Below are 25,161 nucleotides of genomic sequence, written 5' to 3'. Positions count from 1 at the left end.
TGCAGGAACTTGATGCATTTCCTAACGTCTCTAGCTGCAAAGTCAATATTCAGAAGTCACAAGCCCTCAAACTCACCATTCCCTTCCTTTCTCCCTCTGGGAATAGTAAAAGGTAGATTTGCTGGGTAACCAGAAGGAAAGAGGTCTCCCTAGACTTCTGTGGACTAGTTATTGCTCGTGGTTCTTTAGGAAGAGTTACCTTAGTCTTGCGTCAAAATATTGGAGTTAGAGACATTTCTAGGAAGCACAACCCACCTTGCGTCAATGAGATGCAAGGTTGGCGTTCCCTTCCTAAAAATTAATATAGTGCCCAGTGCCATATTTAACTCCCAACGCTAAAATGATGCGCAACTAGGAGGCAGACCTGAATGATGGTACTAAGCCCGATTTGCATAATTATTTAACACCTGGACAGACCAGGCAATAATGTGCTGGTAGCCCCATTTCCATGGGGTAACACCATGGATTGAGTCCAAAGATGCCCAGCAACACCACCACCAACACCACAGCGACACTACAGGAGAAGGGAGCCCATCCCAGCTAAGTTGCAGGTAAATGTATGTGCTTAAGTGTTGTGTGCCACTGCGGGCTCCTCACATGGGGCCCTATGCCTGGCACTAAATATGTTGGTCTTGCCCTAAGGACACTGGTCCCCTGTGGTGGGTATTGGGGTAGTGGTAATGATGCCTGCCTATACTTAGACAAGAGTCATTTTTGGGCTGTTTGTTCATCAAAAAATGACGCTAACCTGACTAGCGGCAGATATTTTGCCTCTAATAAGCCTACTGTCATTTTGACCCACTAGCCCCATTTCCCCTAACGCCATCCATCACCGGCCAGCTTCTTTTTTTGAGATGCTAGCCATTCTTTAGCGCCATCGTGTGTCATTTTGTTAAATATGGCTCATGGATGGCATTAGGGAATGGCATTAGCTTGAGTTAAAATAAATGACGCACAACTGCGCTAGTGCAGTTGTGGGCCATTTTTCATAAATATGGGCCCACGTGACATGAGCCTACCAGGAGATGGAAGGAGTATTGCAGGTCTCCAAAGCTCTTTCTCATTGGAGTCAGGGCAGTCTAAACAAAGCTTGAGCATAAGTGAACAAACATTTAGAGAACAGGGCTACTGCAAACTTTCTGGATGCTGAAATCTGAGAGTCTGTACTATGATATCACTATATAAAAAGCCTACTGATAAGAATAGTGCTCTCAACTACTAGATTGTTTATCCCAAGAACCTGTCAAATAACCCCCAGTGTAGGCAATTTTTAAGAATTCTCCCCAACTGCTTTTACAAAGTGGATTATTTGCATCATGCAAATGTTCTGTCTGGTAAATTAAAGGAAAAATGTTACCCAAAAAACTCATCAAAAATTATCTAAGGATACCTTGGTTCACCACACGCAAAACCAAACAAGAATGTAACAGATTCTGTGTGTCTACCTTCTGTCTAAGTCCTATTCACTTTAAAAGTATTGTCAACAAAAACTGTCATAGCTTGACATATTTGGGCGGCAAATCTGAAAACCCCTCTTTGTCCTAAAAAAAACATAGCCTTACCAAGCAATTGGTGAGATCCCACGTATCCGGAGAGTCAACAAAAAGGTCACTATGTGAACTGTGAGATTTCACACCATTTCATAGTAAACACAAGTGTGGTAGCTGACCAGTCAGTAATAAAAGTATTGAGGATAACGTCTTCAAAAACAATAACAAGAAATGGCTTTAGCCAAAGTTCTCCACTTACAAAGCAAAGGTAGTCTTTGCTATCCTGTGTCTTTGTGACAAACTATATATTGGTGAGACTAACCAAAAATTAATCAATGAATAACAGCACAAATCCCACATACACAGCAATGAACAACAGCACTATTGGTTAATCATTTTTCAGCAGACAGTCATGGAGTAACTGACATAAGGTGGAGCAATTACCTCAAACCCAAATAGTGGAGACATTGAAGCTTTATCACTAAGCAAAGAAACACCTTAATACTAAGGTTTAATACTGTTTCAGCAAGTATTAATGAAATCTCAGAAGTCTATATTTCTGATAGTGCAAAAATGCAGTCTGACAGCATACAATATATGCCCCAAGTCACCCATTAGCACCTTCAAGGTTGATCAACACCCCCAAAGTGCAACTACAAGATCAACCTAATCCCATAGCAAACCAAATGATAGTAGGCAACAAGAACACCTTGGCCACACACAAATGCCTCCAAAATTCTAGCTAGTTAGGTCTGGATTTTTGACAATGCTGGCATGAAGTACAATTACCAGCACCCTCTTGTTGTGACAGCACGAAGCCTCAACTCTCAACTTGGACTGCTTAACTAACACTAACAACTTTCAGATTTATGCCCTTTGCAAGTCATAAACATAAGTAAGTAGCTGCACTTTAATCCCTTCGCTGCCAGGCCTTTTCCTCCTCCTGTGCCAAGCCTTTTTTTGGCTATTTGGGATAGTTCGCACTTAGGCCCCCATAACTTTTTGTCCACATAAGCTATCCACGTCAAATTTGTGTCCTTTTTTCAACAATATTCTCGAGATTCTAAAGGTACCCAGAGTTTGTGGATTCCTCTGATGGGGATCGAGAAATTAGCCAAAATACAGCTAACATTTTGAGTTTTGGGGTAAAATAATTAAACAGTGCTTCAGAAGAAAGCATCTGGTTATTTCCCTGCAAATGTCATCAACAAAGGGTTTGCAGTGCTAAAACCACCATCTTCCCAGCTTTCAGGAACAGGCAGACTAGAATCAGAAAACCACGTTTTTCAACACAGTTTTGGCATTTTACTGGGACATCCCTAATTTTTCCTATTTTTTGTGCTTTCAACCTTCTTCCAGTTAGCGACAGATACTGGTCAGAAAACAATGGTGGATCCCGGAAAACTATCTCCCTTGCCTGGGTGTCCAAACAGTGTCAGCCTAAAAACATTTAAACAATTGCGCTTATCAACTTGCTGTGATATCCCCTCAATATTTACATGTTTTTTGGCCATTCCCTGTTGCAGGCACTTGGCCCACCCACACTAGTGAGGTATCATTTTACTCGGGAGACCAAGGGGAATGCTGGGTGTTAGGAAATTTGTGCTCGCCCGGTAATCCCAGACAGAAAGGTGAGAAAAAATAGATTTTGTTAGCTAAATTCGAGGTTTGCCTTGTTCAGAGAGCCCCAACTGGGTCCCAGGCCGCTGCTTGGCCCTGGGGCGGGCGCTTCCTTCCTCCAGCCTGCGCTCCCTGAGCAGCCCAGGCATGGGAGTCTGCCGGGCCCAGGAAGGCTTCTCCTTCTGGTTCGAGTGTGTGTCCCCAGCAGGGCCCCTGGCCAGGATTCCAGCAGGCCCAGGGGTTGGAGCCCCCATCCTAGGCTTCGTCCTCTGGCCCGCTGTGCAAGGCATCTGGGATGGGGTCTGGGAAGACCTCCCCTGTGTGGTCATTTTCTGAAACCCCCGGCCATGCCCCAGGCCCCCACCAGGACCCGGGACGGATGCTCTCTTCCTCCTGCCTCCGTACATTGAGGGGCCCAGGCCTGGGAATCCACCGGGCCTGGGGTGGCTTCCACTGCCAGTTTGGGTTCAGGGGCCCCAACTGGGCCCCCACTGGGCACTGGGGTGGGCACTCTCATCCTCCAGCCTGCTATGCCCCAAGGGGCCCAGGCCTGGGAATCCACCTGGCTCGTAAAGGCTTCCCCTGCAAGCTTGTGTTCAAGTGCCCTGATGGACCCCGGGGTGGGAGTCCCTTTCTTGGGCTTTGCCTTCTGGCCCACCTGGTGGCAAGGCGCCCAGGACAGGGTCTGGAGAGGATTCTTATGCATGGCTGTGTTCAGAGAGATCTGACCGGGAACTGGGCCCCGGGCCCCTGCCGGGCCCTGGGGCAGTCACTCCCTTCCTCCAGCCTGCCATAACCTGAGGACACTGAACCTGGTAGTCCACCGGGTCTGGGGAAGGTTCCCCTGCCAGTTTGTGCTCAGGGGCCCTGTTCAGGCCCAGAGTGGGTGCCCCCATCCTGGTCTTTGTTCTTTAGCCCCCTGAGGCCAGGGCTCCTGAGAAGCCTTATATCCTCATTGCCCAACCACCTGGTTGCTTCGATAACTCAGGTCATCTGATCGTGCTCCATGCGTTCCTATTGCACGTCCAGATGGCCAGGTTGCCCTGGATGTCCCAGAGTGCAAAAAAGGGGGGTCTCCGGATTACTAGGGACAGGCTACTTCGGTCCCCCTTTGGGGTCCAGTGGCTCTGGGACAGGGCAACAAAAGGGCCTTGGCCAGCCTGCTCTGGAGGCCCGGGAGTGTGTCCACCTTGCAACCATGTCCTATGGGTCTCTCCTCCAAACCTGGCTTTCAACAGAGCAAATTGACGTCTCATGGCCTGGGATGGGTGTTCCCTTCGTCCAGCCTCCTGTAACCTGGAGGGCCTTGGCTTACACTGGGCCAAGAGAGGCTTCCTCTGCTGGTTTGGGTTCAGGGGCTTCCTCTGGGCCCCAGGCAAGGGCTCTGGCAGCCCCCACCTACCTGGGCCTTGTCCTCTGCCCCGCTGGGTGGCAAATAGCCTGGGACAGTGTCCGGCAGGCCCTGGGAGGGGTTTGCTGGTGTGTAAAGAGGTCAGTTGGGGCCCCCTTTCAGCCCCATGCCTGAGGCCCAGCTGGGGCTCAGAGAACAGAGGCTTCAGAGTCCCATGTAGGGGCGAGTGCAGTCTCCTTTAGTTAAGGCACAATGCAACCAGATGACTGTCCTTTGAGCCCTGCCATCTGGTCGCTCTGAGACCCCAGGGCATCTGGTCACCCTCTGTGCATTCCTTTGACGCGTCTAGATTGCCGGGCTGACCTGGGGAGGTTTCCCCTGCCAGGTCATGCTTAGGGGCCCCATCCAGGCCCCAGGCCAGGGGTCAGGTGGGAACCCCTATCCTGGGCTTTGTCCTCCAGCCCATCGTGTGGCAATGCACCCGGGATGGGGTCCCATGGTGCCCTGGGAAGCCTCACCTGCATGGGCGAGTTTATAAGCCCTGACCAGGCCCTGGGGTGGGCACTCCCTTCCTCCAGCCTGCTGCACCACGAAGGTCCTGGGAGTCCACTGGGCTGGTGGAGGGCTTTCCTTGTCAGTTCCAGTTCAGACACCCCAGGGTAGGAGCCCCTGCCCCAGGCCACAGAGTCTTCGTCCCCTGTAGGGGAGAGTGCAGGCTCCTTATGTTAAGGCACGGTGTGACTAGATGGCCGTTATCTGAGCCCGGCCTTCTGGTCATGCTTCATGTATTCCTATAGCATGTGCAGATGGCTGGTCTGCTCCAGGGTGGAAGCCCACGTCCTGGTCTTTGTCCTCCGGCCCCCGAGTCAAGGGTTCCTAGGAGCCTTACGTCCTTGTGGCCCAGCCATCTGGCGGCTCCAACAACTCGGGTCATTTGGTCCTGCTCAATGCCTTCCTATGGCACATCCAGATGGCCCGGCTGCCCCAGAAGTCCTGATGAGGGCTCATTCACTTCCTCAAGCCCAGCCAGTGCTCCAGGAAGTCGGGTGCATTTTCACTGGGGGTCCCGTCTGTCCCTCGGTGCACATGGAGTACAAAAAAGGGGGGTAGCCTTCCTCCGGATTATAGGCACAAAGTATGCCAGACCCACTTGTGGGCAGTGGTTCTCAACCGGGCACTGCCAGGGCCTGGGCCTGGGCTGTCCTGTCCTAGGGTCCGGGTGTGCAGCCACCTTGCAGCCCTGTCTGATGAGTCTCTCCTCCGAACCTAGCTTTCCAGAGATCAAACAGACATCCCCATCCAAGGTGGCCTGCTCCACCACTTACTGAAGAAGAGGGTCCAGCTCTAGATAACCTTGGGCTGATCACACGTCCTTGTGATGGCGACAATATATTTGGATGTCTACCCTATCAACTTTTGATGGTACTTTCTGTGCATACCATGGTGAGCATGGGTCGGGGAATCAGGGTTCGATTTCGAAGAAGGAGTCTGAGAAATGGCTACCATATCCAAGGAACGCAGCAGGTGCGCAAATTACCCAGTCCCGACTCTGGAAGGTAGTCATGATAAATAATAATACAGGAATCTTTTGAGGCCCTGTAATTGGAATGAGTACACTTTAAATCCTTTGGAGGGCAAGCTACAGTAATTCCAGCTCCAATATTGTATAGTAAAGTTGCTGCAGTTAAAATGCTGGCAGTTGGATTTTGGGATTGAGCTGGCGATCTGCTGTGAGGTGTGCTACCGCCTGTCCCAGCCCCTGCCTCTCGGCGCCCCCTTAATTCTCTTCACTGAGTGTCCTGGGGGTCCGAAGCATTTACTTTGAAACAATTAGAGCATTCAAAGCAGGCTGGTCACCTGAATACTTCAGCTAGGAATAATGGAATAGGACTCCGGTTCTATTTTTTTTTTTTTTTTTTTGGTTTTCGGAACTGGGGCCATGATTAAGAGGGGTGGCTGGGTGCATTCGTATTGTGCCGCTAGATGTGAAATCTTTGGACCGGCGCAAGACGAACCAAAGGGAAAGCATTTGCCAAGAGTGTTTTTATTAATCAAGAATAAAAGTCGGAGGTTCGAAGACGATCATATACCGTCGTAGTTCTGACCATAAAGGATGCTAACTAGCTATCTGGTGGTATTATTCCCATGACCCACCAAGCAGCTTCAGGGAAACCTAAGTCTTTGGGCTCCGTGTGGAGTATGGTTGCAAAGCTAAAACTTAAAGGAATTGACAGAAGGGCACCCCCAGGAGTGGTTTAATTGGGTCAACACGGGAAACCTCACTGTGCACAGAAAGGATTGAGAGATTGATAGCTCTTTCTCGAATCTGTGGGTGGTGGTGCATGGCCATTCTTAGTTGGTGGAACGATTTGTCTGGTTAATTCCGTTAATGAGCGAGACTCCTCCATGCTAACTAGTTATGTGACTCCCAGCAGTCGACATCCAACTTCTTAGAGGGACAAGTGATGTGCAGCCACACGGGATCGAGCAATAACAGGTCTGTGATGCCCTTAGATGTCTGGGGCTGCATGTTCACTACACTGAACAGATCAGCATGTGTCTACCCTTCGCCAACAGGTGCGGGTAACCCGCTGAACCCTGTTTGTGATAGAGATTGGGGGTTTGCAATTATTTGCCATGAACAAGATGAAGTCCCTGCCCTTTGAACACACTGCCCATTGCTATTACAGATTGAATGGTTTAGTGAAGTCCTTGGATCAGCCCTACCGGGGTCAGCAATGACCCTGGTGGAGCACCGAGAAGATGATCAAACTTGACTATCCAGAGGAAGTAAAAGTCGTGTCAAGGTTTCTGTAGGTGAACCTGCGGAAGAATTATTAACGGTAGAGTGGCCTGAGAGACCGACGGCGCTAGCCCGAAGCCCTTGGCCTCCTCCGAGAATGGAGCACCCGTAGGCACAGGGCCTGGCCCTCCCCTCATGCTTCCTGGCTGACAGAGTGGTCCACGGCCACTGGAGTGCTTTGGAGAGGACTAGGCGTGGGGTGGGCTCCTCGTCCTGTGAGGACTTGACCCTCTTATGCAGGGAGTAGCAAGATGGAAAGCTCCTCCTGAGATGGAATCCCTGCTCACCCAGCACAACCCTGGGAGGGAAACCGAATTGAAGTCTCTCCCTGGGTTGGAACCACCCCTCGGAAAGCCCTGCTGACTGTGCTCTCCCACACCTGATTCCCGGCCTGCCTGGGCTTCGGGCTACGGAGGTGTGCCCCTTCTCAGGTGGCAGGGTGGCATTGGATAAGGAGGAGCTAGGGCCATGAGGGAACCCTGTCTTCTCTCGGTGGGGGTGTGCTGGAGGTGGGCTCTTCCCTTCTGGTGCCTCTGGCCAGGGCACTGGGAAGGGCTATCCCCCAGCCCGCTGTCACGGCTTGGGGCTGCCACCTTAAGCTGGTGACTCTGGTCATGCAGGGGTTGAGATCTGGTGCTGGATAGCTGATGTGCAGGTGGGATGACCCTTCCTTGTTGCCAGGTACCCGGCTTGCTCTGGTCCCATGTGGCTGGAGAAAGGGTTTGAAGATATGTGTGGTTCATCTTGGTCCTCTGGTAAGGATCAGCAGTCGTGGTGCTGCCTGGCCACTGAGCTGCTCAGCGAGTCCCCCTTCCCATGTGGAGGCTCCCGGGCCGAGCGCCTGGTGATGTTCTTTGAATTGTGGAGATTGACTTCCAGAGCGGAAGCCTGACAGGGTGCCCAGCCATCTTCCTGTGTGATTGGCAAATGGGAGGTGCTGGCTTCCTCCTGCCTCTTCTGCACACGCAGGTGGGTGAACGTTGAGAAAAGATGCCTGTGACTCTTGGTGGTGGATCACTCGGCTCATGTGTCTATGAAGGATGCAGCTAGCTGCGAGAATTACAGTGAATTGCAGCACACTGATCATTGACACTTCAAATGAACCTTGAAGCCCCGGGTTCATCCCAGGGCTATGCCTGTCTGACGGTTGCTTGATTGTCAATAACCCTGGGGCTTTCAGAGTGCCCATCTGGGGCTGTCATAGGGTTACTCTGCTCCCTTTGCCCCCCCTCAAATGTCAGACCCCCCTGATTACCTGCAGCAGGATCCCACCCCTGGTCCTTTCATGGAGGTATGGTGCTGGTGTTCCTAGCTTGACACTCTGCCTCGGTGGAGTGTGGGCAGGGGACCGGTCTGTCCTGGGCACATTGTGGGGCGCTTGGCTGCATGCTGCGTGTAGTTGTCTGTGGTGTCCCACGGCAGCCTATGCACACTGCCATGGGTGCACACCTCTGTGGCTGGTTCCCCGGGGGGGTGGGCCCGCTGCTGGCCTCAGGCTTCAGTCCAAGAACAAGGGTGTGCTGCCATGTCCCCCTGTCCGCGGCAGCCCACGGGATGGGGGTCTTGGCTTTCACCACTGCTTCGCCATCTCACTACGACCTTAAATCAGTCATGGCAACCTGCTGAATGTAAACGGATGCAGACATAAGAGGACCACCTCCATCGCCCTTAGTGCAACGCATGTTTGTTAGGCACCCAGTGCTAAATCATTTGTAAATGACTTGATTCTGAGTCAGGTTTTCTTAAATAGCAGAGAAGCTATCTTGCTGCAATCTATTGAAAGTCATCATCTGAGCTAAGGTTTTGTGTCCGTCTGTGGGTGACCGTGTTCCCCCACCACCACCACACCTAGAGGGTGTAGTAGTCCCTCTACCGCCTCTGCCGTGGGGAGGGATGGAGCTGTGAGCCAGTGGGAGGCTGCCTCCACCATGTGCCACCTGCCCGGAGGGCCTTCCCCTCCCTTCCTGTGCCACCGGGTGCAGAAACGGGGTCCACAATCCCTTGCAAGTCAGCAGGGTGACCAGATGGTCAGGGTGGATATCCTTGGTCCGCACAAGTTGCCGGGAGACAAGCTGCCCTGGGAATGAGCCTCTCAGAGTGCACAGCCACTCTTGTCTTTGCCGGGGTGACTGCCATGCTGCCTAGGTCACTCTCCCCGCTGAGTCATCCCAGGCCATTTGGTCACTGTGTCATTCTGGGCCATCTGTTTGCTGGGCTAGCCGACCAGATGGCCGGCGGCACGGCCGGCGGGCTAACTCTGACTTTTGTCTCCACCCGGGATTCTGTAATATTCAAGGAAAAAGGCAGGCCAGCGTGGAAAGGGTGTGGGGCAGTCAGGCTTAACCCTCCTGGTCTCCCCGTGCTGGTGTGGAAGGCACCCACCCAAAGGCAGCACACTGAGCCCACAGTATGGTGAAAGCTGTCACTAAACGGGGCTGGGTGGCTGCTCTCTTGAGAGGACTCTTGTGCTTCCACATGAGGTTCGGGCTTAGAACAGTGTCTTGCCCTGCATGAAGGCCTAGCACCCCCATTCCCGCTGGGTACCGAGCTGAAAGAGTAGCCCGGGAGAGTTCTGAGAAGCCATCAGCAGGGCTCATACCAGACATCAGTGCTGAAGCTGAGGATGTAACCATTACGCCCTAAGTAAAGAAAGGGTTAATTGGACAAAGTATTCCTTCTACACAGGGCTATGGAGCTCCAAGTTGTGTAAGATACCAGGTTTATCCCTTGGTTGGAAGTGAACAAAAAACAATTCACATGTCCCAAAAAAGGTATATAAACCCCTTAACAGTATCAGTTCCTGAGCATTCAGGGCCATATTTATACTCCGTTTGCGCCGAAATTGCGTCGTTTTTTTGACGCAATTTCGACGCAAAACTAACGCCAACTAACGCCATATTTATACTATGGCGTTAGAGGCGAATAGCGCCAAAGTTCCCGGAATGTGCGTAATTTTTTAGCGTGAACCCCTTCCTTGCGTTAATGATATGCAAGGGAGGCGTTCCCGTCTAAAAAATGACTCCCAGGCCTTTACGTGGTATTTATACTCCCGGGCAAAAGTGACGCCCGGGAGTGGGCGTGGCTAAAAACGGCGCATTTGCGCCGCTTTTTAACGCCTGGGTCAGGCATGGCGTTAAGGGACAAGTGGGCTCAAAATGAGCCCACAGTGCCCTCCCCTGCCCCCAGGGACCCCCCCTGCCACCCTTGCCCACCCCAGGAGGACACCCAAGGCTGGAGGGACCCACCCCAGGGACATTCAGGTAAGTTCAGGTAAGTTTTTTTTTTTTTTTTTTTTATAATATTTTGTGGCATAGGGGGGCCTGATTTGTGCCCCTCTACATGCCACTATGCCCAATGACCATGCCCAGGGGACAGAAGTCCCCTGGGCATGGCCATTGGGCAAGGGGGCATGACTCCTATCTTTACAATGATAGGAGTCATGTTGATGGGGGATGGGCGTCGTTAAAAAATGGCGCAAGTCGGGTTAAGACGATTTTTTCGACGTAACCTGACTTGCCCCATTTTAAGACGCCCATGCGCCATTTTCCCCCTACGCCGGCGCTGTCTGGTCTACGTGGTTTTTTCCCACGCAAACCAGGCAGCGCCGGTCTGATTGCGCCGTCTAACGCCATTCCATAAATACGGCGCCCGCATGGCGCTTCAGAATGGCGTTAGACGGCGCAAAACTTTTTGACGCTAAACTGCGTTAGCGCAGTTTAGCGTCAAAAAGTATAAATATGGGCCTCAGTGCCTCTGGCCCATTTCCAGCCTCCCAGCACCTGTTTTAGTGATAGTTTCGAAATGTTGAGTTTTTCTGGTTCAAGGGGGTAAAGTCACTCCTTCTACCCAGGGCTATGGAGCTCCAAGTCAGATAAGATTTCAAGTTATTCCCTTGGATGGAAGTGAACAAAAATAACACTTCACGTGGCCCAAAAAGGTACATAAACCCTGTCCCAATATCAGTTCTGAGCCTTCAGTGCCTCTGGCCTCTTTCTAGCCTCCCAGCACCAGTTTTAGTTTTATTTTTGACATTTTGAGTTTTTCTGGTTCAAGAGGGCAAAGTCAATCCTTCTATCCAGGGCTATGGAGCTCCAAATCGGGGAAGATTTCAGGTTTTTGCTTTAGATGGAAGTGAACAAAAAACACTCCACATGGTCCAAAAGGTATGCAAACTCCTTCCCAGTGTCAGTTCTGAGCTTACAGTGCCTCTGGCCCACTTTTTGCCTCCCAGCACCTGTTTTAGTGATAGCTTCAACATTTTGAGTGTTTCAGGTTCAGGGGGGCTAATTCATTACTTCTACCAAGGGTTACAGAGATCAGAGTATGGTAAGATTTCCGGTTTTCCCTTAGTTGGTGGTGAACAAAAAAAAACACACACACACACTTCAAATAGTCCAAAAGGTACCCAAACTCCTTCCCAGTGTCAGGCCTGAGTCTTCAGTGCCTTTGGCAGGGTCTGCCCTGGCTGGGTATGGAAGCTATGACTTAGCCTGGCTGGGTGGGGAAGCTGTGGCCGGGCACCGGTTGAGAGCTCCGGCTGGCTGTGGGTAGAAGCCCCATTCCAGTCTGCCAATCCGCAAATATAAATCAACCATTTACAAGTGCTTCTAGGTAAGTAAACCTTGTGGGAGCCACACAAAACACACCACATATTATTCCCTTAGTGACTAGTTTCCAAAAAGATGGTGCGGCAACGTATTTGCTATGGAAAGAAAATGCATGGATGGTAAAAAGCAAAGATAAAAACCAAAACATTATTGCACACCCACCCACTAGTCCATCTCAGGCATGCTGGTTATATTTGGCATGAAGGTAAGTAAATGGTTCATAAAAAATAACTTTATTCACCAATGACGTTATGAAACAAAATTCCTAAATATAATTAATAAATCAACCATTTACAAGTGCTTTTAGGTAAATAAACCTTGTGGGAGCCATACAAAACGCATCACATATTTTTCCCCGCTCTGATGATGTGGGGGAATCGTGCGCATGTTGACGTCATCAGATCGCCGCGTGGGGATCAGAGGTGGTGAGGACATAACCATTACACCCTGACCACAGAAGGGATTAAGAACTGGCTTGCATCTTAGTTCAATGTTGACATTATTGTCAGGGAGGGTGAAGAATCAATGTAAATTCATGTTTGAAACTATTCCTTTAAAAAATACTTCTCTGCAGTAACATAATGTGATGTGCTAAAGTGAAAAGTTTCTGTATTTTACTGAAATAAAATTTTTTAATTTTGAAGAGACCTTATCATATGTTTATCCTTCTGTTGCAAGATCTCTTAAAAAATAAAGGCGTTTCTAAAGTTAGGGGGTGAAGGTGAAATGAACAACAGCCAAGTGCTTTTGTAAAGGTCCAGAGGGTCCCATGAGGTCCCCAGGCCGTACATTTGAGTATCTCTGATCTAGGCAATCCCTTAATAAGGTAGCAGGATATAGAAACAAATTCAGCCTTACAAACTTCTGATTTCAGCTACAGGACCACATGCAAACTCTGACCTGGGGTGTTTTACTGTCTGTAAATCTAGGTAGGAATTTACTTTTACATTTTGAACTGAAAACTGGTATCCATTCAAACACTGCACTTGCGTGAGTTCTGATTACTACCAAATTCACGCAGACACTTGCAGGAGGAACCAAGGGTGTGCCTCTGTGATCCTGATACATTAAGTTAAATGTATACCTTTTTGTACGTTTACAATTGTTTTCTATTCACATAGGCATTTTATTAGTAGTAGCTTTACAACTGTGGAGTCTCTGCACATAAAAGATATGACACTCCCATCTTTTGTGTGTGGAAACACTGCTGTCCTAAAGATACCACCATCAGAGACAGTGCAATAGTGGAAGGGGAATTAAGCCTCAACCCTGGGCCAATTGCAGCCCAGGGTAGACCATCCCTCAAGGCCTGGCAGAGCTTATAATAGGGAGGGGGGCTTTTGTCCTCTGAACCCGAGGATCTTAAGGCCCTCATCCCCTGGGGTTAGTTTCACGGTGGTGTTCTGTGAAGCCTACCCTGAGGACAACCCTTCCTACCCTTCCTTGCCTGCAGGAGCACAGGCAGGGAAACATATCTGCTCCACAGTGCTGGAGCTTTTAAAATGCTCCTGCCAGGTGGGAGAAGATATTTGCTTCCCTTCCAGCGCTCCAACAGGCTGGGAAACTCACATTGATCCTGCTCAGCAGGAGCATGCAAAAACAGCTACTTCCACAGGGCAGGAGCAATACTGCCTCCTGCCGCACCCCAAATGGGTGCATGTGGGAGCTGTTGGGGCCATGGGGGCCTTGGAGCTTCTCCTGTGGCCCCCAAGTTTAGTTGTGTGGGACTCCCGGGTGGGTACCCACATTAGGCTCATGGGGCAGTAAAGGCTCAGGGACGGGGTGGAGGCCCATCCCTTCATAAAATAAAAGGCCCCATGGATGGGGTCTCTGGGGCTCATAATGGCTTGGGGGTGGGAATAGTTCATCCCCTGTCCTAATAAAAAAAATGTCACTGGTAGGGTACCTCTGGACTTTAAAGATTTGGGGAGGGCGGCAGGGTTCCCGTCTCCATAATAAAGGGAATGACTCTAGGGGATGGAGTCCCTGGGACCTGTAAAGGCTTGGAAAGAGGGCTGCATGTCCCCTCTTAAGTAATTATGAAAAAGGATGTCCCAGGTGGGCAGTTGGGCTCAAGATTGAATAATAAAGAATTGCACTTCTCTTTGATGGAGTGCCCCATTATGCCTTGTGAGGTTTTTTTCTCTATATTCTATTGCGTTTGGTGGTGCCCATCGAAAAGGGAGGGGCACCACGAAGCCTGCTGGTAGTGTAGGTAGTGCACCAGCCCCCAGTAACATTAAAAAACAGGATGTTTCCTCAGTCATTAAATTCATAACCTGAGAAGAACTTATCACATTTTTTAATGCACTCCTAGCTGGAGCGCTATGCTTTTTAGCTGAATTTCAAGGCCCTCTTGAGGTTGCCTTTATGACTGCATTTTGTGGGTTAAAAATGTTTAAAGAAAAACCCAAAGAAACTATGGCGGTCATTATGACCCCTGCGGTCGGCGCTAATGTTGGCGTTATTTACTGCCACATTATGACATTGGTGGGTTGGCTGAAGCCAACCCACCAATGTACCACTCTGACCACCATGGCAGTACCACCCACCGGTCTGGAGATATCCATCTCCAGCCCAGCAGCCGCCATTGTGCTGCTGGTGGGATTATGTCCCTGCCTACCGCCATGGTTTTGGTGGCATTCGTAACACCAAGAAAACCATGGCGGTAGGCCCTATCAGTGATTCCTTCTCTGTCACTGATAGGAGCCCCCCTGTGAGAAAGTAGCCTCTCTCTAGCATGGTTACCCCCACTTTTGGCCTGTTTGTGAGTGTGTGTCAGTGTGTTTTTACTGTGTCACTGGGATCCTACTAGCCAGAACCCCAGCGCTCATAGACAAAAACCTATATGTCAGTGTGTTTTGCCTGTCTCATTGGGATCCTGCTAGCCAGGACCCCAGTGATCATAGTTTGTGGCCTAATGTGTATGCCTGTGTAGTGCCTAACTGTGTCACTGAGGCTCTGCTAATCAGAACTTCAGTGTTTATGCTCTCTCTGCTTTTAAATTTGTCACTGTAGGCCAGTGACTCCATTTACCAATTTCAATTGGCACACTGGACCCCCCCTTATAAGTTCCTAGTATATGGTACTTAGGTACCCAGGGCATTTGGGTTCCAGGAGATCCATATGGGCTGCAGCATTTCTTTTGCCACCCATAAGGAGCTCAGACAGACCCTTACACAGGACTGCCATTGCAGCCTGTGTGAAATAGTGTACACACTATTTCGCAGCAATTTTCACTGCACTTAAGTAACTTATAAGTTACCTATACGTCTAACCTTCACTTGCTGAAGGTTTGGTGCAAAGTTACTACGTGTGAGGGCACCCTTGCACTAGCAAAGGAGCCCCCTCATAGCTCAGGGACATTTCCCTGGACTTTGTGAGTGCGGGGACACCATTAGACGTGTGCACTACATATAGGTCAATACCTATAAGTAGCTTCACAATGGTAACTCCGAATATGGCCATGTAACATGTCTAAGATCATGGAATTGTCCCCCCATTCCAAATCTGGTATTGGGGAGCCAACTCCATGCATCCTGGGGGCTCCACCTTAGACGCCCAGTACCGCCAAACCAGCTCTTTGAGGCTTGCACTGCAGCTACAGCTGCTGCCACCTCACAGACAGGGTTCTGCCCTCCTGGTGAATAGGCAGACCAGTCCCAGGAAGGCAGAACAAAGCATTTCCTCTGAGAGCAGGGTGTTACACCCTCTCCCTTTGGAAATAGGTGTTACAGTCTGGGGAGGGATATCCTCCCTCAGCCTCTGGAAATGCTTTGAAAGGCACAGATGGTGCCCTCCTTGCATAAACCAGTCTACACCAGTTCAGGGACCTCTTCTCCCCTGCTCTGGTGGGAAACTGGATAAAGGAAAGGGAAGTGGCCACTCCCCTGTCCCCAGAGCTCCTCCAGTGTGTCCCAGGCTTCAGCCATCTTGCTTTGCAAAGTGTGGGGCCACTCTGGAGGGCTCTTAGTGGCCAGTGCCAGTGGTGACATCAGAGACCCCTCCTGATAGGTCCATATCTGATAAGGTATCCAATCCCCCTCACAGGGCTATTTAGGGTCTCTCCTGTGGGTTCTCTTCAGATTCTGCTTGCAAGTTTCCTTCAGGAATCCTCTGCAATAACTTCAGCATCCTCTAACCTCGGCTCAACCGCAACTTTCTCCAAGAAACGCTGTACTACAAGAGACACTTTTCATCAGCAACCTCAGCTCCAAGTCAGCAACTGCAACAGTTTCCCCAGTGTGTATGCTCTGGGTACTCCCTGTCTTCATCTTGCACCAGAAGGACTGAAGAAATCTCCCATGGAGTGAAAGAGTCACTCCCTTGCTCCAAGCAGGCACCTTCCAAAGCACCGACCGGTATCCTGAGACTCCTCTCACGGCAGTGAGCATGCTCCTAAGGCCACAGAGGGTGGACATCATCAACATAGACTGTCTTGAGGTCCTGCTGACGCAATTTGGAGGAGGTAAGACCTTGCCTTCCCTGAGAACGACGGTACCCCTGTGATTTGTGTCTTCTTCGCCTCCTGAGGCCTCTGTGCTCTCTTTGAAAAATCATGCACAGCCTGGCCCAAGTCACCTGCACTCCACCCTGTGACGCTCAACTCACTGAGTTGTTCTCTGGCGGCTTGGGACCTTTTTTTGTTGTGCTGCATCAACTGTGTTTTGCACCTCCTTTCAACCTGGATCCTGTGGCTTCTGGGGGTGCTGGCTGGCATCCTGAGGGCTCTCTAAAGTGCTGAGAGCCTCCACTTCTTAATCACACAGACTCGAGGCTCCCAGATCCCCCCTGGGTCCATCCAGCACCATTTTGATTTAAAAAACTCACTTTTGCCGTAGTCAAGGCTTGTTGGCACCTTCCAACAAGAAATCTCATCTGCAACAATCTTCACGCCGTGGGACATCTTTTGCAACATGAAGAAACCTACTGGCATCTTCCTAGGGTACATTTCTGCAGTCTTCAACTAATGAGGGACTCTTCTTTTGCACCCTCTTCTGGGTTGGCAGGGGCTCCTGTCCTTCCTGGAACTTCTTTTTGACTTCTGGACTTGGTTCCCTTCCTCTGCAGGTCTTCAGGTCCAATAAACCAGCAGTTGTTCTTAGCTGACTTGGTTGGCTGCTGCAAAATCCCCAAAAAGAGGTGTAGTGTGTCTAAGGAAACTTGCAGTACTTTACTCCTGTTTTTCTGGGCTATGGAATGAGGTAATTTACTTACCTTTATTGTATTCTAACTCTCCCTTCAATTCTGCACACACTATACTTGTCTAGGGGTGAATTTGTGATTCACATTCCACTTTTTAGTATATGGGTTGTGTTGCCCCTAGTCCTATTTTCTCCCATTGCATTCTATACGATTTCCTACTGTTTGCATTGTTCTATGACTATTTACTTGTCTAATTGTGTTGTCTAGTGTATATATTGTGTATAATACTTACCTCCAGAAGGAGTATTGTCTCTAAGATATTTTTGGCACTGTGTCACCCAAATAAATACCTTTATTTTTGGTAACACTGAGTATTGTCTTTACTTGTGTATAAGTACTTTGTAACTATAAGTGGTATTGCATGAGCTTTGCATGTCTCCTAGTTCAGCCTAAGCTGCTCTGCTATAGCTACCTTTATCAGCCTAAGCTGCTAGAACACTACTACATTCACTAACAAGGGATAACTGGACCTGGTGTAAGGTGTAAGTACCCAAGGTACCCACTACAAACAAGGCCAGCCTCCTACACCTGCTCCACCATACCTCTCCAAACTTCCCCCCTCTTATTCCACACCCCCTTTACACACACACACATGCAGACACACACTCATTCACACATACATACATGCATGCATTCATCCATTCACGCACACATCTGCATACACATTAAAACATACACGCTGACATGCATTCCAATTTCCATACATGCTCGCACTCACACTTCCATACATACACGCACTCACATTTCCATACATTCACGCACTCACACAAATTCATACACGCATGCATGCAACACTAAACACACACTCGCATTCATGCACACACTCACACATACATGCACACCCCACCACACACACAAAACACCCCCCACTCGTCTCCCCTGTTGGAGACTGGACTTACCTGTATCCAGGGGGTCTTCCAGCAGGAGACAGGATGGGGCGCTGCTACCGCCAGCAGCGCTCGCCAGCAGAACACCGCCAGGCTGTATTATTTGTCATAATAGGGCTGGCAGTGGTCTACTGGTGTGGCGCTGCTGGTGGTAGCAGCGCCACCTCACCGCCATCTGCCAGAATGGCCACAGCCGGATTTCTGCCCTTCTTGTGGGGGAAATCCAGCTGTGGTCATAATATGGCAGAAGGATGGTAGCCGCGGTGATGGCATTTACCGCCAAAGTTAAAATGAGGGCCAATATGTCTCTGAGTTTTTATCTTAACATTTTTCAGTCCACAGAATACAGTAAAAAAAATAATCTTCAATGAAAGAATCACAGACATGTTTTTTTAATTAAAAAGTTAGCAAACATTTTTATGATAATCACTGATAATAAACATTACATGTGAATTACTGAAACCAAATTTAATTAAAAATATTGGTGATTGGTTTTGAGAAAATGAGAGATCTGCAGCCAACCGTATGCCATTTACTTCAAAAGGCCATTAACTAAAGGGGTTTGCCTTCACATATGATAATAAAATATTACTTTACATTACAAAACAACCTAGAAACTCATTGAAAAACTAAAGGTTTAAGTGCTGTTATAGTTAGGAATTTTATCTATATTTTAGTGTAAAAAAAAAAGAAACTTAGAAATTCACTGAAAAAAAACAAAGAATAAAGTAATGTTATATTTAGGTGAAAATGTCAGTGATAGTGTAATGTTTTAAACAAAAGAACATTTAAATTTACCAGTTATACCTATCTGTAGTAGCTATAACTTGTCCGCTAAAGTAATTATAACTTTCGCCCTCACCATGCACTGGTAATTACCCCACATATTACAGCACTCATGGCATGAATACAACATCTGAAATGACAACATTGATGAGAAGACTGTGCATGACGGTGACAGTGATAAAGGCTTTGGCTGAAACCCCTGTTTTCTGCAGTGTTAAAAATAAATCAGCACGACAACACCCTGTGAGTGTCCTTGAAGTGAAGTTTTTGTATGTGTGTATAAATAGTATGTAGTTATAGTTAGGACCTACTTTCCATAGGAAAAGCATTTTTTGTTTTGCTAGTATTGGGGCTGTTTCATCAAGAAATATTCAAAACTAGTATGCCACTCACTTCAGCTGCTATGTTTAAAGTTTTGTGGTGATTCTTGAAGCGGGGGTGAGAAAAAAGGGGGAAGCAAAACGTGTTTTTACTAAGCAATTTCCCACTGGGAAGTTAGACATGACTACAGCCCAAACCACTGGATGAAATGACACTAAATTTGAAAGAAAGCTAGCTCTTGGCCCGAAAAGATCCCTTTTTATGATGTGCTGTGAATCTGTTCAACTAGGAAGTGTTGTGACTCAAAATCAGCTGAGTCTCCCAAAAAATTAAAGAAAAATGGGAAGAGGGCAGGGTAAGAATACCCTTGCCCCTAGACTTGGTAGTGGGGTCCTCCAGGAAGCTCACCAGGGTGAAACAGGATTCTTTAAAAATATTTTTCCAGTGAAACCATGGAGAATCTGTGGGTCTTGAGAAAAACTTAAAAAATAAAACAACAACAGTTTTAGTTATAATTATGTCAAGTCACTATAACTCATGCTCTAATATACCTTACACCCTCGCCATGCACTGCTACTTAGACGACATATTACATTAGTAATGACATCTTCTATGACCTCATTTATAATTTAACATTTGTAATAAAATTATGAATAAGAAACCTGTGCATGGCAAGAATCTGAGTTAAAGTTAATTTACATCATGAGTTACAGTGTGTTAAGATATGTATTACAATAACAGTTGAACTTCTATGTTTTTTTTTGTGTGTTACATTTGAACCTAACTATATTGTCCCAGTAACCTTTGTTTCCTTAGTAAATTTCGATTTTTTAACTATAGTGTCAATATATATATATATATATATATATGTATATACATACCACTCTCTCTCTTTCTCTCTCTCTCTCTATATATATATACATATATATATATATATATATATATATATATATATATATAGATATAGATATATATAGGGAAAGTTGATTATTGGTAAGGGCAGGTAGGAACCAACACTTAGCAATAGGCCACAAACCCCCACTAGGTCCAGTCAGGGTCTCATCAAATTTATCCTTGATCAACCCTTGGTAGCTTGGCCCCCAAGCAGAATGGCTTAATGTAGGAGACAGGTGTGTAAAGCATTTAATATCAATAAAACAGTAAATAAGTAAAACAGAACACACAATAAAAATCCAACACAAATTTATAGAAAATATTTTTATCTTTAAAATGACACCATATGACAAAAATCCAATGTAGGGAACCGGAGATATGAATGCTTAAAGATTAAATGTAAAAAGATGCTTTCTAGCATGTAAAAAACAAAAGTGCCAACTGGGGACATCTGGTAGCACTCGACCCATGCAAAGTCAACATTTGAGGCCGACTGCGATGGAGCCCTGCTCGGCCACACTGAGTGGGAGGCCTTGATCAAAATTTTGCCTTCAATCTTAGTCACTTTTTTTGAGCTTTTCTTCCTCAATGTTGTGAGACCCTCCTCAGCAATCCAATTTCAATGCAACATTGTAAAATTGCCTTTCCACGAGCCCCCAGTCAAATCCTGGAAGTCTAGAGCTCTAGACCTTTTCAGCGGGATGAACCTGAAATTCTGGCCGGGTAGTGAATGAAGGTAGCCGTCTAGACTCTCGATGTCGGGTCGGTCCACTAATGGAGTTTCTTTCCAAAGTTGCTCCAAACTTCCCCAAACTTCTGGATCTTCTTCCAGAAGCAATTTTTAGGTCCTCAAACTGTCCACAAACTAACTTCCAGGTTCCAGAAGCTCTGAGTTGCTCCTTGGGAGTTGGAACTACAGTTCTCAGAATGCACCTGGTGAGAATCCTGAAATGACCACTGGTCAGCTGGACTATTCTTGCAGGTATTGATGCCGGGGACTCAGGTTTGCTCCTTTGTATCTGTAACTTACTGGGAGTCCACTCCTAGAGTTTCAGAAGCTAGGCGAAGTAATTTTCTTGCTGAAGCTCAAAGTGTGCAGATGGTGCAGTCCTTCTGAGTGCAGGGTTCAGGTACAGGTCAGGGGTCCAGCAGGGCAGTTCTTCTTCTTTCAGTATCTTCTTCCAGCAGGGATCTGAATTGTGGGGCAGCTCTTCCATATTTAGACTTATTCCGGGGGGTGGAAGGCAGGGAGTGCTCCTGCCAATGGGGTACAGGTCAACATCCTCTAAGGTGACCACTTCCTGTGAAGTGTGCCAAAAATCAATGCCAGAAAGCAAAATTCCTTAAAAATCCATCAGGGAACAAATCTCTCCTAGAAGCTTACATCTGGCAATGTCCACCCACTGGTGTGGTCAAGTTCCCCTACCACGCCTCCTCCAGCCCCTTAATCTAATCAGTGAGGCTTTTCTTGTCTGAGTGGTGCAGGAAATAGGGGAGGTCCAGTTTCTGTCCCAAGTTGCTTTCCCTCCTTTGAAGACCAGTTTGGCTACTCGCCTCACGTCCTGCTCTGCCATCTGCTGTAGCAATTCTCCAGCCCCAAGATACTTCCTTTGAGTCAGCCCAGGCCACTTCACACCTCATTAAGGCAGCCTGGCTCAAGCTGCCAGAGGTTGATCAATCAGAAAAGGACACTACAGGGGTGCAATTGGAAACTTTTAGAAAGAGTTCTAATGCTCTTTCCCTGTGCTAGTAATACTTTATTCAACATTGTCAAGTTGTTGTATTTATTAGATCATTTAGGCCCTCATTTTAGCCTCAGCGGTCTTTTCAAAAGACCGCTGAGGTTACTCCGGGCTTAAGACCGCCAGTGGTGCCGGTCTCCCGCCTACCGTATCATGATTGCTGGCAGCCCTCCACCCTTTTTCGGACAGAGAGACGCCAGCAGCCATACTGGCACTCGGCGGTGAAGTGGAGGCTGCTCCACCTCCACCGCCAAGTCATCAGAACACCACCCACCGAATCACATCCCAGGATTCGGTGTGGCGGTGTTCTGGTGACGGGGTTCTGACGGCAGAGCAGCCTCCATGGATCCTGTTCCCTCCAGCAGGATCATCGGACCAGCTAAGGTGATCATCCGTTAGGTGAGGGGCTTGGGGGGTGGTGAGTGTTGTGTGCGTGCATGGGGGTGTGCATGTGGGTGTGTAGAGGGGTTGTATGAGTGTGTGTATGCATGCAGGGGGTGTGTTGTGTGTATGGGAAATGTGTGCATATATGTCTGTGTGCATGTGTGCGTGTATGTGTGCATGTATGTGTATGAGTGGTGTAAGCGTGCCTGTAGGGGCGTGGGTTTGTGTGTGTAGATGTTTCTGTGGGGGGCTGGGGGTGGGGAGGGGACCTGCCACCATTGGGCACGGTAGGGGGGTCATGGGTGTTGGGGGAGGACTCTGGGGAGGGGGATGAAGGAGGGGGAGACCCCTAACAGTGCCAGGGAACAAATTCCCTGGCACTGATGGTGCCTGCCACCATGGATTTTATGGCGGTAACAAACCCCACGAAGTCCATGGCAGTATGCGAGGTCCTGATACCACCTAGCGGTCATTACCACCCTGGTGGTCGCAGTGTAGAAGTGGCGGTTTTGCATGGCTGTAACCGCCATACTTGTAATTCCATATTTTTTTTCGCCGGCCTGTTGGCGGTATTACTGCCAATTCTACACCAACCGCCAGGGTTGTAATGAGGGCCTTAATTTGGTACTTGCTATATTCAGCTCATCTTTATTGAAAATAAGACTTTAATATTTTAAAATAAAGTCTCCAGTGTTAGCCTGTGGTGCCCATTGACTACAATGAGGAAAAACAAAGTTGGCTGTTTTTCCCTCACCAGGGCTTAGAAAACATCTTTTATAAAGTTCCTTCTTATATTTACACTGCACCCAACCTTGGGGATACTTAGGGCAGACTTTAGGAGTGACTTATATATAACAATAAGGTAGTTTAGGACTTTGAAAATACTTTCAATTCCAAAGTCAAATTTAACTTAAAATCAGCCAACAATGCAAGTCTGCCTTTAAAATGACACCAGGGACCACAGCAGTGCACCCAGGGATGTTCTCTCTACCCTGTGGTCCCTAATCCTACGTGCTGTACCATATACTAGTGACTTATAGGTAGGTTGTTAGAACCACATATATTTATGTCTAATTTGCATATGCCATTTTACACAGAGCACTGGCCCTGGGACTGGTTAGCAGAGCCCAGGGCACAGTCAGAGTCAGAAAGCAGGAGTAGCAGCTAATAATGGGGGCAACTAAAATGGCGGTCGCCACTAGGTAGTTATAGTTAGGACTATGTTTCCATAAAAAAAGCATTTTTTGACTTGCCAATTTCTTTGGCATCATTTGACGAATCTACAAGAACTTTTCTAACAAAAGTGCCCCAGTGATTCTTGTTGTGCATGGAAAGTTTTGGGGTGATCCAGGGTCGAGTAAAAGGGGAATTACACCATATGTGGCAGAAAGACAGGTTTCGATATGCAGATTGTGCTTTTGCTTGTTTGGTGTATATCCATTTAGTAGTTTTTGAGAATTTAAAGGGAAAATCAACTTAGATATCTGTCGCCACGGACATGATCATGGTGAATTTGTGAAAGCACGCAACAAGAGAAGGAGAAGTGTGGCACAATGGTTAGAGCAGCAGACCCTGAAGCAGAAATCTGGCCTGGGGCGAGGGTTTCCTTCCTGCCTCAGTGGGTCTTGGGCTCACTTCCCTTGGACCAGATAATTCTCACCTCGGTTCCTAATCTAATTAATGGGTCCCACTCTGTAACTCTGGGCAATAGCTTGCTTAATCTCCACAACGCCCCTCACAGCGCTTGGATGCCTAGCTTCACCCTGGGGCTGTCCAGGAGTGGGTGCCTCACAGGAAAAAGCCAGGAGGGGTTCCAAAGCAGTATGCGTACAGCACCTTGAGACCCTAATGGGTGAGTAGTGCGCTATACAAGTGCGAAGTTTACAGTTTTACAGTTTACAAGAGGAATGGTGTTATTGGCTGACCGCAACCTGACTAGAAAGCTGCACCCACTATTTTAGGAAACAGGCACGATCCTCGGGCTGAAAATTGTTATGAGAAGTGGCATTAGGGGTCAGGGTGGAGTTACAAGTGTGTTTGTAAGTCATAATATGATTTAACAATATTTTATTTTCCGTGCTTGTGATATTCACAAATACATCACAGCATTCAGCACGGCCCCCCATGAAATATTGGGACTTATTTGCGAATATCGGCAGCAATAAAGAAGTGTTGAGAGACTTAGTTATACAGCAATTCATTCAGTCATGGTAGCACAAAGAAACTCATGCATCCAGTTGCAGATTTAATGATACACTAATGCACCCGGTTGTAGCCCCATTCAGACCATTATGCACACACTCAGAGATCCGGTCACACCTTGATGCACCTATTCACATATCATAGTCACATCCTGATGTTATCATTCACAGACCCAGTAGTATTGTGATGCACCCATTGAGAGATCTAGTCATACCTTAATGCACCCGTTCATAGACCCACTCATGCTGTGATCCACAGATTTACAGAGGCAGTCACAGCTTTACACAACCATTCAGAAATTCATTCATAGCCTGATGCACCCATTCGCAGACCCATTCACACTCAAATTCACAGAACCACTCACACCCTAATGCACCCATTCACAGACTCAGTTACACACTCACGCACCAATTCTCATACACAATGACAACCTCACGCACCCATTCAGAGACCCACTCACCCCCTGATGCACCCATTCACAGATCCATTAATACCCTGCCCCATCCATTTGCAGATCCAGACACACTCTGATGCACCCATTTGTAGAACCAGTCACACCCTGACGCACCCACTTACAAAGTCAATGACACTTTGATACAGCCGTTCGCAGATCCAATCACACCCTGACATACCCATTTGCAGTACCAACCATACCCTGATGCACACATTTCCATACCCAATGACAACCTCAGACACTTATTTGAAGTTCTACTCAGACCATAATGCACCCGTTCATAGACTCACTCACCCCCTGATGCACCCATTTGCAGATCCAGTAACACCCTGATGCACACATTCGCAGATCCACTCACACCCTGATGCACTCATTCACAGATCCACTTATCCCCTGACAAACGTATTCTCAGACC

Source organism: Pleurodeles waltl, chromosome 4_2 (genome assembly GCF_031143425.1).
Source record: "Pleurodeles waltl isolate 20211129_DDA chromosome 4_2, aPleWal1.hap1.20221129, whole genome shotgun sequence".
Lineage (NCBI taxonomy): Eukaryota > Metazoa > Chordata > Amphibia > Caudata > Salamandridae > Pleurodeles > Pleurodeles waltl.
The sequence above is the reverse complement of the archived record's forward strand: the minus strand, read 5'-3'. Positions refer to the sequence as shown.